Below are 10,226 nucleotides of genomic sequence, written 5' to 3'. Positions count from 1 at the left end.
AAAGATAAGGGTCTAATTTTAATCTGTGACAGATTGACATGCAGTTTTTCCAACACCATTTATTAAAAGGCTGTCTTTCCTCCACTGAGGATGGTCAGCTCCTTTGTCAAAGATGAGGTAGTTGAGTACATCTGGAGTTGTTTTTGTGTCTTCCAGTCTGTTGCACTGATCCTCAGGCCTATTTCTTTGCCAGTACCATGCTGTTTTTATCACAGTGGCTTTGTAATATAGTTTCAAATTGGGAATTGTTATACCCGGTGCCATGTGTCTGTTGCCTAAGATGGCTTTTGCTATTCTAGGCCTCTTGTGGTTCCAAATGAATTTTTGGATTCTTTTTTCTAGTTCTGTGAAATATAGTGTTGGAATTTCAATTGGCATTGCATTGAATGTATATAGCAGTTTTGGAAGTATGGCCATTTTCACTATGTTGATTCTTCCTACCCAGGAGCAGGGGATATCTTTCCATTTTTTTATATCCTCTTCGATTTCTTTTTTCAGAGTGCTATAGTTCTCAGCATAGAGATCTTTTGCTTCTTTTGTTAGATTGATTCCTAGATACTTCAGTGTTTTGGATGCTATTATAAAAGGATTTTTTTCCCCTTATTTCTCTTTCCATGAGTCTGTTATTTGTGTATAAGAAGGCTATTGATTTTTGGTTATTCACCTTGTATCCAGATACTCTACTGAATCTGTCAATTAAGTCTAGAAGTTTTTTGGTGGAGTTTTTTGGATCTTCAATGTAGAGTATCATATCATCAGCAAATAATGACAGTTTAACTTCTTCCTTTCCTATCTTTATTGCTTTAATTTCTTTCTCTTGTCTAATTGCTGTGGCTAATGTTTCCAGAACTATATTGAAGAGAAGTGGTGATAATGGGCATCCTTGTCTTGTTCCTGATTTTAACATGAAAGGATGTGGTTTTTCTATAAAATGGAATGCTCTTCAGCCATAAAGAAGGAGAAATTAGAGTCATTCATAGGAAAATGGATGCATATTGGAGGATATACTCTTAAGTTAAATACATAAGTCACTCATGTGTAAATACTGAATAGTTTCTCTGGTTTGAAAACTGTAATCATACATAAGATCCTAATGGTATAATTGAGAATGTGAAATGGGAAGTAAATGGCTAAAGGTGTAGGGGAAGTGGGAAGGGTAGGGGAAAGGAAAAAGGGAAAGAAAAAATATGAGAAAATGAAAAAATGGAAATAAAGTTTTTGTAAATAGGGAAAGGAGGAGGGGGTGAAGGGAGGGCAGGGGTCTGGGGAAAAAATGAGAACCAAGACCTGCCATGTAAAGATACAAGATCCCAATGATGAATGTAACTGTACTGTATACCTAAAATGTACCAATAAACTCAGTGAGGAAAAATTAAATAAAAAATGGCTGGAGGGCTGGGGATTTAGCTCAGTGGTTCTGGAGCCTGACTTCCAAGTGCAAGAACCTGAGTTAAATCCCCAGTACAAAAAAAAAAAAAAAAAAAGCCTGCATATACAGTTTAGTGCAAAGGCTTTGGATTTAATTCCCAGTACCATAAAAAACACATTAACAAAATAAAAACATACAAATGTAACAATATAAATTTTACATCACACAAAAACTTTTTGAAGAAAATGAAGACCCCCTAAAAATGGTTAACCATGACAGTTTGGTGAAGTGGAGAAAATCATGGAAAAGTATGATAGTATTATGAATAGCTAAGTTAGGTAGAAACATTATAGTCAGTCAGATAGGGCTGGGCCCTTGAGAGAGTTAATGCAAAAGATAAAAACACATGACAACTGTCTCTAGAAGTGCATCAGTTAGAGGCCAGGTCTCAGGACAATGATGAAATGACCAGGCCTCTGGATGAGATAAGTGATAATACCTAACCTAATAAAGTCTAGATCAACAGTCACCTCAGTAGGTGACAAAGACCCTTGGACCCATAACCCTCCTAAAATATTCTTTGTTCTTTCCATGTATACTTGTATGTGACTTGCTTCCCCATTAGATCAATATTACCTAAGCATCTATACTTGTAATCTTATTGGTTGTGTTGCACATTATACTGGCTTTGTGATTTTTTACCCACCTCCTGATTTTGCTGTATAAAACTTCCCCTGTAAAGTGGGGTCCTCAGCAACCCATTTGGGACACCTACTACCTCTCAGAAGCTATATTTCTCAATAAATATTTTTTTCACTTAACTTCCATTGTTCCTTAGAATTCATTATTCTATCTTGGGAAATACTAAAGTGACATATCTGACATCTGGCAGGTTGGGAGTTGTAATATTTCCCCTATATCAATCAGAGGTCTGATATCATTCCTGTATCAGTAGGACAAAGGGTCTAAGCTATGAGTACTAAACTGGGGGATATTTACCAACACCCAGCCTTGTTCATGTACATTATTTTCTGTTTTTTTTCAGAGATAAGGACTTTTTTTTTCCCTGTGGATATAAGAAAGGAACATTTCACAGAAAGTTTTATGAGCTGCCTCCAGAGAAGGTTAGAAATTCCCTGCTATACATTCTGTTTCTGAAATTCCTTCAGTTTAAATTCTTTAAATGCCAAGGTGGTTTAGTTTGGGATAGTGTATCCAGAATTCCGTCATGGTTAAGTATGTGCATCAACAGCACCTTCAAGGATTTATATAAAGTAGGAAAACACTTCTTACAGTTTAAGTATGTCAAAAAGTTGTTTAACATAAATATTTCTAAGATTAACTTTGTTTTTAAAAGAAATAAGCTTGCATATAAATCTACTAGAATCATTCACAAAGATCATTTGTGAAAACATTGAAATATTCTGTAAAATGTAGACTTTTCTTGCCATGTGGCATAATATCTGAAAAGATCACAAAATAGTCACATAAATCCACTTAGTTAAAGCAGCCGTTCAAAACTCAGACCCTTTAAAAATGACCTGCCCTGTAGGAGACCAGATAATGAGGATCAAGGCCTAATTGACCTTCTCTGCAAGTAAAAAAGAGAAAAACAGCAAGCTCTACCTCCTTTTGCAATGTGCAGGCATGATAGCACATTGCAAGTTCCAGAGAAGAGTCAATACAGCTGAAAACTGGATGTTTACATGGGTACATGGTACAGATAATAAGAGTCAGATGAATCTTCTATTAATCTAATTGTTTGTACCCATGTCTAAGTCAGTATAAGCAAGAAGAACCAAATACTTACGGCTTTGTCTACTAGAGGAAAAGAGGCCCCTGGCCCCCTCATTCCAAATTATCTTTGTTTCTTTTGTCTTTCATCCTCATTTGCCCGTTAGTTGGGGATAGACTCATAGGCTGGTTCTCACAAGTGTCACCCAAAGAGGAACATGAACTAGGAAAGTTCACCCAAATGGAAATAAAGTATTGGGAATAAATGACAAGGAATTCCACAGTGGAGATGAGCTCAGCTGGCCAACAAGAAAACAAAAGTGTGTGCAGAAAACTTTTTCTAACTAGGGTCATGGGCAGAATTTATTAATTAAAGTATAGCATTATGTCTCTTTATTGGCAAATATATTGCATCAAGCTGGCACTAAAGTCAGTACCCAGTTGCTTTCTCCTGTGTGACAAGATGTTATCAAATATAACTCTTGGTTTCCTCAGAAGAAGCATGCTCATGGCCAGAGCTCTGTTATATGCCCTGAAAATTTCTCTACATGGAGCATGGTCTATGTGGTTCCTTGTCCTTTAATTGTGAGCAAACATCCCACATCTAGTGCACCCTTGAGAGAAGACAAAAATGAGGTTGAAGAGCCCTGACTCCTTTCTTTTCCTCCTTTCCTTCCACCTGTGGTTGATACAGAAGTAGTGTCTCACAAAAACTAGGTCAGGTCAATCCTGGCACTGCTTTTAGGTGCAATTGACCTGTGTTGATGAAATATATTTTTTATTTTACTTCTGTTCTGCTCCTCTTTGTGTGTCACTTACCAATTCCTTCCATAACATGTGATGTGTTGGCTGGGAAGGAAAGGGCTAACTGACATGGCCCATATTGGGCCTCAACCCGAGTTCCACTGGAGGGAGAAGTCATCTGCCTCCTTGAAAGGGAAAAGGCATGCCCCTGGGATTTTGTGGGTTCCCTTTGTAGGACTTGAAGGCCAGCTTGCCAACAGTGGGCCGCTTGAACCCGGGACAGAGACAGCAGAAGGAAGGCAAGTGAGTGGAATCATCCACCTGAGTGGTGATATCCCCTGGGCTACTCCCTAGTTTGTTTTTCTTTGTTTTGGTTCTTAAGTGAACATTTGGGCAGGTTACAGATTGGAGGCCTGATTAGACTCCCTACTCTACCATTTGTGAAGATTTATATCCTCAATTTGGACAAAATACAGAGTGAAGGCCTAATCACTCTTTGCCATTTGTGAGGGTTTCATTTGTGTACTCAATTTGTTATTGTGCTTTGTGTATTTTGTATTGTACTTTGTAAGTGGCCCCAGGGAGGGAATTTGTTAACTTCTTGTGTGACTGTGTGTGTGAAAGAGACTCAGTTAGGAAAGTGAGTAACATAAGATATGAAAGCTATTGGTAGCCTTATCTGTGCACCAAAACAAAGGGAGGGGGTACTTGCACTTAAGGAGCCCACCTGGCATTGAAGAGCTTGTATGGGTCCATCCTGTGAGTCTGTGGTCATGCTTAAAAAGGACAAAATGGAGACTCTTGTGACAAGAAATTCTCCATAGTCTGACTGCACCAGAAGTGACTGAGAAGCCCACAGCCAGGCTGAATGGAAAGTGAGACTGTTCCCCAGAATGGTACCCAATCCCTGTTTGTCTTGTGACACCTCACATGGGTAGGAAAATTTGTAAATCATGGGCTCAAAACAGTTAAGACCTACTGCACTTGAATGTATGATCAATAATTTTGATAAAGACTTTGTGGGGGATTATGGGATAAAACTGAAACCAAAGATACTCAGGAAGCTTTGTGAGTAATCACAGTCTCAGCTAAGCCAGTCTTGGCCCCCAGAGGGAACTCTAGACAGAAGAAAAGTTAGGCTGATTTGGAACAAAGTTACCACCCAGGGTGAACTAATGAATACTGTTTTTGTAACTCAATCTGCTGCCAATGTCAGAAAAAGTATAGAAACAGGAAACTTGAAAAAAAAACAACTCCATTGTTGCAACTAACTAGGAAAATAGTGAATAGCTCAAAGGCCAGCACTATGTTATCAGTCTGATGCCAACATAAATCCAGAAAACCTTCAACTGCGCTTTACCAGATATCAAGAAATTTTACAAGAGAAATCAAGTTACAGATTTTAACTATTTGATAAATTATATCTTTGTTTCAATTTGAGTTGATGTTTAATTGGTATGCATAAAAAATTTCTTGTACATTGCAAATTCTTAAGTTGTGATTACAGGGTTAATTTGCTTTTTTATGTACTTTGTTGATTAGAAAAAACTCAAGGCCAGGGATTTAGCTCAGCAGTGGCTTGCCTCGCAAGCGCAAGGACCCTAGTTTGATCCCCGTACCAAAAACAAACAAACAAACAAAACCCTCAAGGTTAATACTGTCCTATTGGCAGCCAGTCAAATTTAAACTGTAACAGGTTGATTTTCTAGGAGAAGTTTGCTGAGGATGGTTTTCCTGGTGTGAACTAGGTTGTTCTTGTTGGAGGAGGAGCTCAGGGCCTCACTGACACTGGGAGTAGCTGCTGTTTTCGTCAGGAGGGTATGAACCTTAATGAAGAAAAGAAGCTCCATTAAGAAACAAAGATTTTACCACCAGGCGTGAGATGGTTGGCCAGTATATTTCTGCTACTGCCAAATCTATAGTTGGAAGTAAAGTTATGGGTGGGCTGAAAAATAGCAAACATGAATGTACCCTGTCTTCACAAGAATATGTTCATGAATTGCGATCTGGTATTCCAGATGAGAAACTTAACTGCCTAGAATCCCTGAGGGTTTCTTTAACCAGTAATCCTGCCAGTTGGGTTAACAACTTTGGCCATGAAGGTCTTGGACTCTTATTGGATGTGTTGGAAAAACTTCTGGACAAAAAACAGCAAGAAAATACCAGTTGGGTACAACTTTGGCCATGAAGGTCTTGGACTCTTATTGGATGTGTTGGAAAAACTTCTGGACAAAAAACAGCAAGAAAATATTGATAAGAAGAATCAATATAAACTAATTCAGTGCCTCAAAGCATTTATGAATAATAAGTTTGGATTGCAAAGGATTTTAGGAGATGAAAGAAGTCTTTTACTATTGGCAAGAGCAATTGATCCCAAGCCCAACATGATGATTGAAATAGTAAAAATACTTTCTGCTATTTGCATTGTTGGTGAAGAGAACATTCTGGATAAACTTTTAGGGGCAATAACTATTGCAGCAGAAAGAAATAACAGGGAATGATTTTCACCAGCTGTGGAAGGATTAGAAAATCATGAAGCTTTGCAATTACAGTTGGCGTGCATGCAGTTTATCAATGCCCTTGTCACTTCTCTATATGAACTTGATTTCTGAATACATTTAAGGAATTAATTCCTTCATTCAGGACTAAAAGCGATATTACCAGGTCTAAAAGAAAAAGAGAATGAGGAGCTTGATATTCAGTTGAACCTTTTTGATGAAAACAGAGGATGACCTAACTGAATTTTCTCACCATCTGAATGATATTCGAGCAGAAATGGATGATATGAATGAAGTATACCATCTTGTATATAATATGTTGAAAGACACTGCTGCTGAATCTTACTTATTATCCACTCTACAACATTTTTTGCTTATCAGAAATTACTATTATATCAGGCTACAGTATTATAAGGTAATTGAGGAGTGTGTTTCACAGATAGTGCTGCACTGCAGTGGTATGGATCCAGACTTCAAGTATAGGCAAAGATTAGACATTGATTTCACTCATCTGATTGATTCTTATGTGAACAAGGCAAAAGTTGAAGAAAGTGAACAAAAAGCAGTGGAATTTTCAAAGAAGTTTGATGAAGAATTCACAGCTCAACAGGAAGCTCAAGCCGAGCTTCCAAAAAGAGAAGAAAAAAAATCAAAGGAATTGAAACAGAAATCCAGCAACTTTGGGCCCAGGGACATAGATCTCAGGTTCACTAGGACCTCCAGGCCCTCCTCCATCACCTCCAGTGCCAGGTGCTGGGCCACCTCCACCACCACCTTCACCACCTCTATCTATGGGAGTTCCTCCTCCTCCATCACCTCCATTACATGGAATAGGACCAGTATCACCACCACCACCACAACCACCTTTCATTGGGGGTCTCCTGCACCACCACCCCTTGGAGGAATTTCTCTTCCCCCAGGAGCACCACTTGATCTTCCTTATGGAATGAAGCAGAAAAAAATTTATAAACCTAAAGTGTCCATGAAGAGAATTAACTGGTGAAAGATTTTCTGTTTTCAAATATCCAGGAGCAAGAAGAATGTATTTGAGTTTGAGAGATTGACCCCAAAAAATTATCCGAGAACTGTTTCTGGTTAAAAGTAAATGAAGAGATGTTTGAGAATCCATATCTCTTTGCAAAATTGACCCTGTATTTTGCTACCCAGATAAAAGATATCTTAGAAACTGCTACAGAAGTCAGTATTTTTAAAGAAAAATCAGTATTTTTGAGATGTAAAATAAGAATAAAAATGTGTAAATAGTGTATAAATTTGTAGACTATTTGCAAGAAAAATATTTTTGGGGAAAGTCATAGGGCTATCTATGTATCATTTTAGAAAATATGCTCTGTATAATGTTTATGTTGAGTGTTCTCACAGTTTCCCACAATACTGAACTCATAACTTAATACATATAAAATGTGTTTAAAAGTGGAGCCAGGGGTTTAGTGGATCTGGTAAAAAAAATAAATCATAAAGGGATGAGAATAGAATTTAGTAGTAGTAGAGCAGTTGTCTGATGTTCACAAGGCTCTAGAATTGATCCTTAGCAGTGCAAAAAAACCAACAAAGAATGCAATTAGAAATGACCATCATTCTGTCTGTGCCAGACTGAAACAAATAACAAAGTATATAATTTATGCATTTTATTATTAGGGTATCTTTTGAGACTTTGCTGTTTAATTTATGAAAACATGTTTAACTTTAGGAACATTAACTTTAGGGAGGTGTGTTAGGTAAATGACAGTCATTTAAAAAGCAGTGAACATTTGCTTTGTTGAACATTTAAGTTGTGCTCTATAATGTGCTAGATGAGTTTACCTACCTCTCCTCATTTTTTCTCTGGCAGATTCCTTGGTTTGTATAGGTGCTATTAGTTTAGTCTCAACTTTGCAGTTGAAGAAATAGGTATTTAAAGAGCCAAGTATTTTCCTTGAAGTTACACACCTTTTAAGTGGCAAGTATGGAATTCCAATCTGTGTTATTAATTCAGCTGAATTTATGCCTACTGGAGGGATAGATTATAATTAATATTGAGGTGAACAAAATTTCTCTTTAACCATTTTTTTCTTGTTACCTGGGCAATAAGATAACCTTATTCTGTTTTGTTTTTACTTTACTGTAATATAACTGTTAGGAAATCACAGTGGACTTTGTACTAGTTAGATTGCAAGCATACATATGTATCCTCTGCTGTCTATCCTCACACCTTTTGCTTTTGCAATTGCTTGTTATCTGGTGTATATGTCCTTTGTCTGTATTATATGTTCTTTCAGTAATAATTTCTCTCTGTGTATTTTGCTATGTATGTATGCATATATTTTAATAAACAGTACTTTATCATATGTGTGGTGTGTTATGCTTCATGAAACTAACATCAAGACATTCTGTAAATGTGATATTTTGATGGCTATGTAAAATTCCATTCTAAGATTATACCATAATTTATTTATTACCCTGTTGTTCAGTGTATCTAATTGTTTGATCTTCTTATACCACATGGAATAGTCTTGTGAGGGAAGAGAGTATTGCTTTGCTTTAATGGTAGAATACATATGGAATCCATGCATAAAACCCTGAGTTTAATCTGCAGCTTCCCAAACAACATCAACAAAAGTAATCTTGTATATCAGTTATTTTGCAAATATCTAATTGAAATTACTGCTGGAATGATAAAAGTTAGTTTAAGCATCTTATGTATTACCAAATTGTTTCTGGAAAAAGTGCTCAAAGTTATATTATTACCAACCATATATGATTGACAATCATTTAAAACATTCATAAACACTAAATATCATGTTTAAAAATATTTGCCAGATTGAGAGGTAGAAAATTCTTTGTTTTTATTTATATTTATTTAGTTGCTAATTGAATGAAATTATATTATTAAAAAATTTAAGCTGTAACAATCTGAGAAAAGAAAAAAAGACTTTAAAATGTTAACAGATGAAGTTTGTTGCAGAAGGTGAATTGTAAATGAGACAGAATATTAAGAAAGCTATAAGTAAAAGAGATATATTTTTGACATGAAAGGATTTTTTATGTTTGTCTTGTTAAAAAGAGATAAAGAGAGATATACAAGACCAGCAGGCCTAGACATGTTGACAAGGTATGTGGAAATGAATTATCAAAAAAAAGTAAGTTTGCTTGTTGGTGTCAGATTTGTTATAAAAAGTTTACATTTGCAGTCATAAAGAGCTTTCATTCCTTCTGATTCTAATTCTACAGGAGATCTCTTTTAATTGATGCAAAAGTTTTGACTAGTCTTAATTAAAAGAGATGTTATGATTCAATTGGCCAAATATATTTGAGTGTACTCTAGTTTCATAAATTGTCTTATATATTTGTCTGTATCTGCCCAATTGTTTGTCCAATAATATTTTTTATCAAAAAGATGTCAAAGACACAAATCATTTGTTAATTTCTACAACCTAATTTACAAGCTAATTTTTTTTCAAAATAATTAAATATAAACTTTTAGGTCTGGATATACTATTAATTAAAAAAGGGGAGCTGCTCAGAAAAAATTATTCTGGTCTTTGTTCACTAATGGGAGCCTCAATAATTTTCATAGCCTTCTGAGAGGATATGCCCCCAATAAACATTGTTAAATATATTGTTATTATAAAATGTTTACATTGGTTATCATGAAAAGGTTGAATTCTAAGTATGTTATTGTGGTATGTTTATAATGGTCATTTTCAAAATATAATATTTTCTATGGAAAAACAGAGTTATGAAAAAAGATAATTTTGATATCAATTTAAATTAAAGGGCATAGGGCCAAGGATTTAGCTCAGCAGTTCGGTGGCCTGCCTTGCAAGCGCAAGGACCAGAGTTCAATCCCTGATACCAAAAAAAAAAAAAAAAAAAAAAAAAAA

General features: G+C 35.9%; 1 pseudogene; it reads left to right on the top strand.

Moving 5' to 3' along the window:
- Positions 1-5,943: 5,943 nt before the first annotated feature.
- On the top strand, positions 5,944-7,424 carry LOC104853282 (annotated as a pseudogene).
- Positions 7,425-10,226: the final 2,802 nt, after the last annotated feature.

The sequence above is a fragment of the Fukomys damarensis genome, unplaced genomic scaffold (genome assembly GCF_012274545.1).
Source record: "Fukomys damarensis isolate Sample0158 unplaced genomic scaffold, DMR_v1.0_HiC HiC_scaffold_35, whole genome shotgun sequence".
Taxonomy (NCBI): domain Eukaryota; kingdom Metazoa; phylum Chordata; class Mammalia; order Rodentia; family Bathyergidae; genus Fukomys; species Fukomys damarensis.
This window is presented reverse-complemented; position numbering and strand designations above follow the sequence as displayed.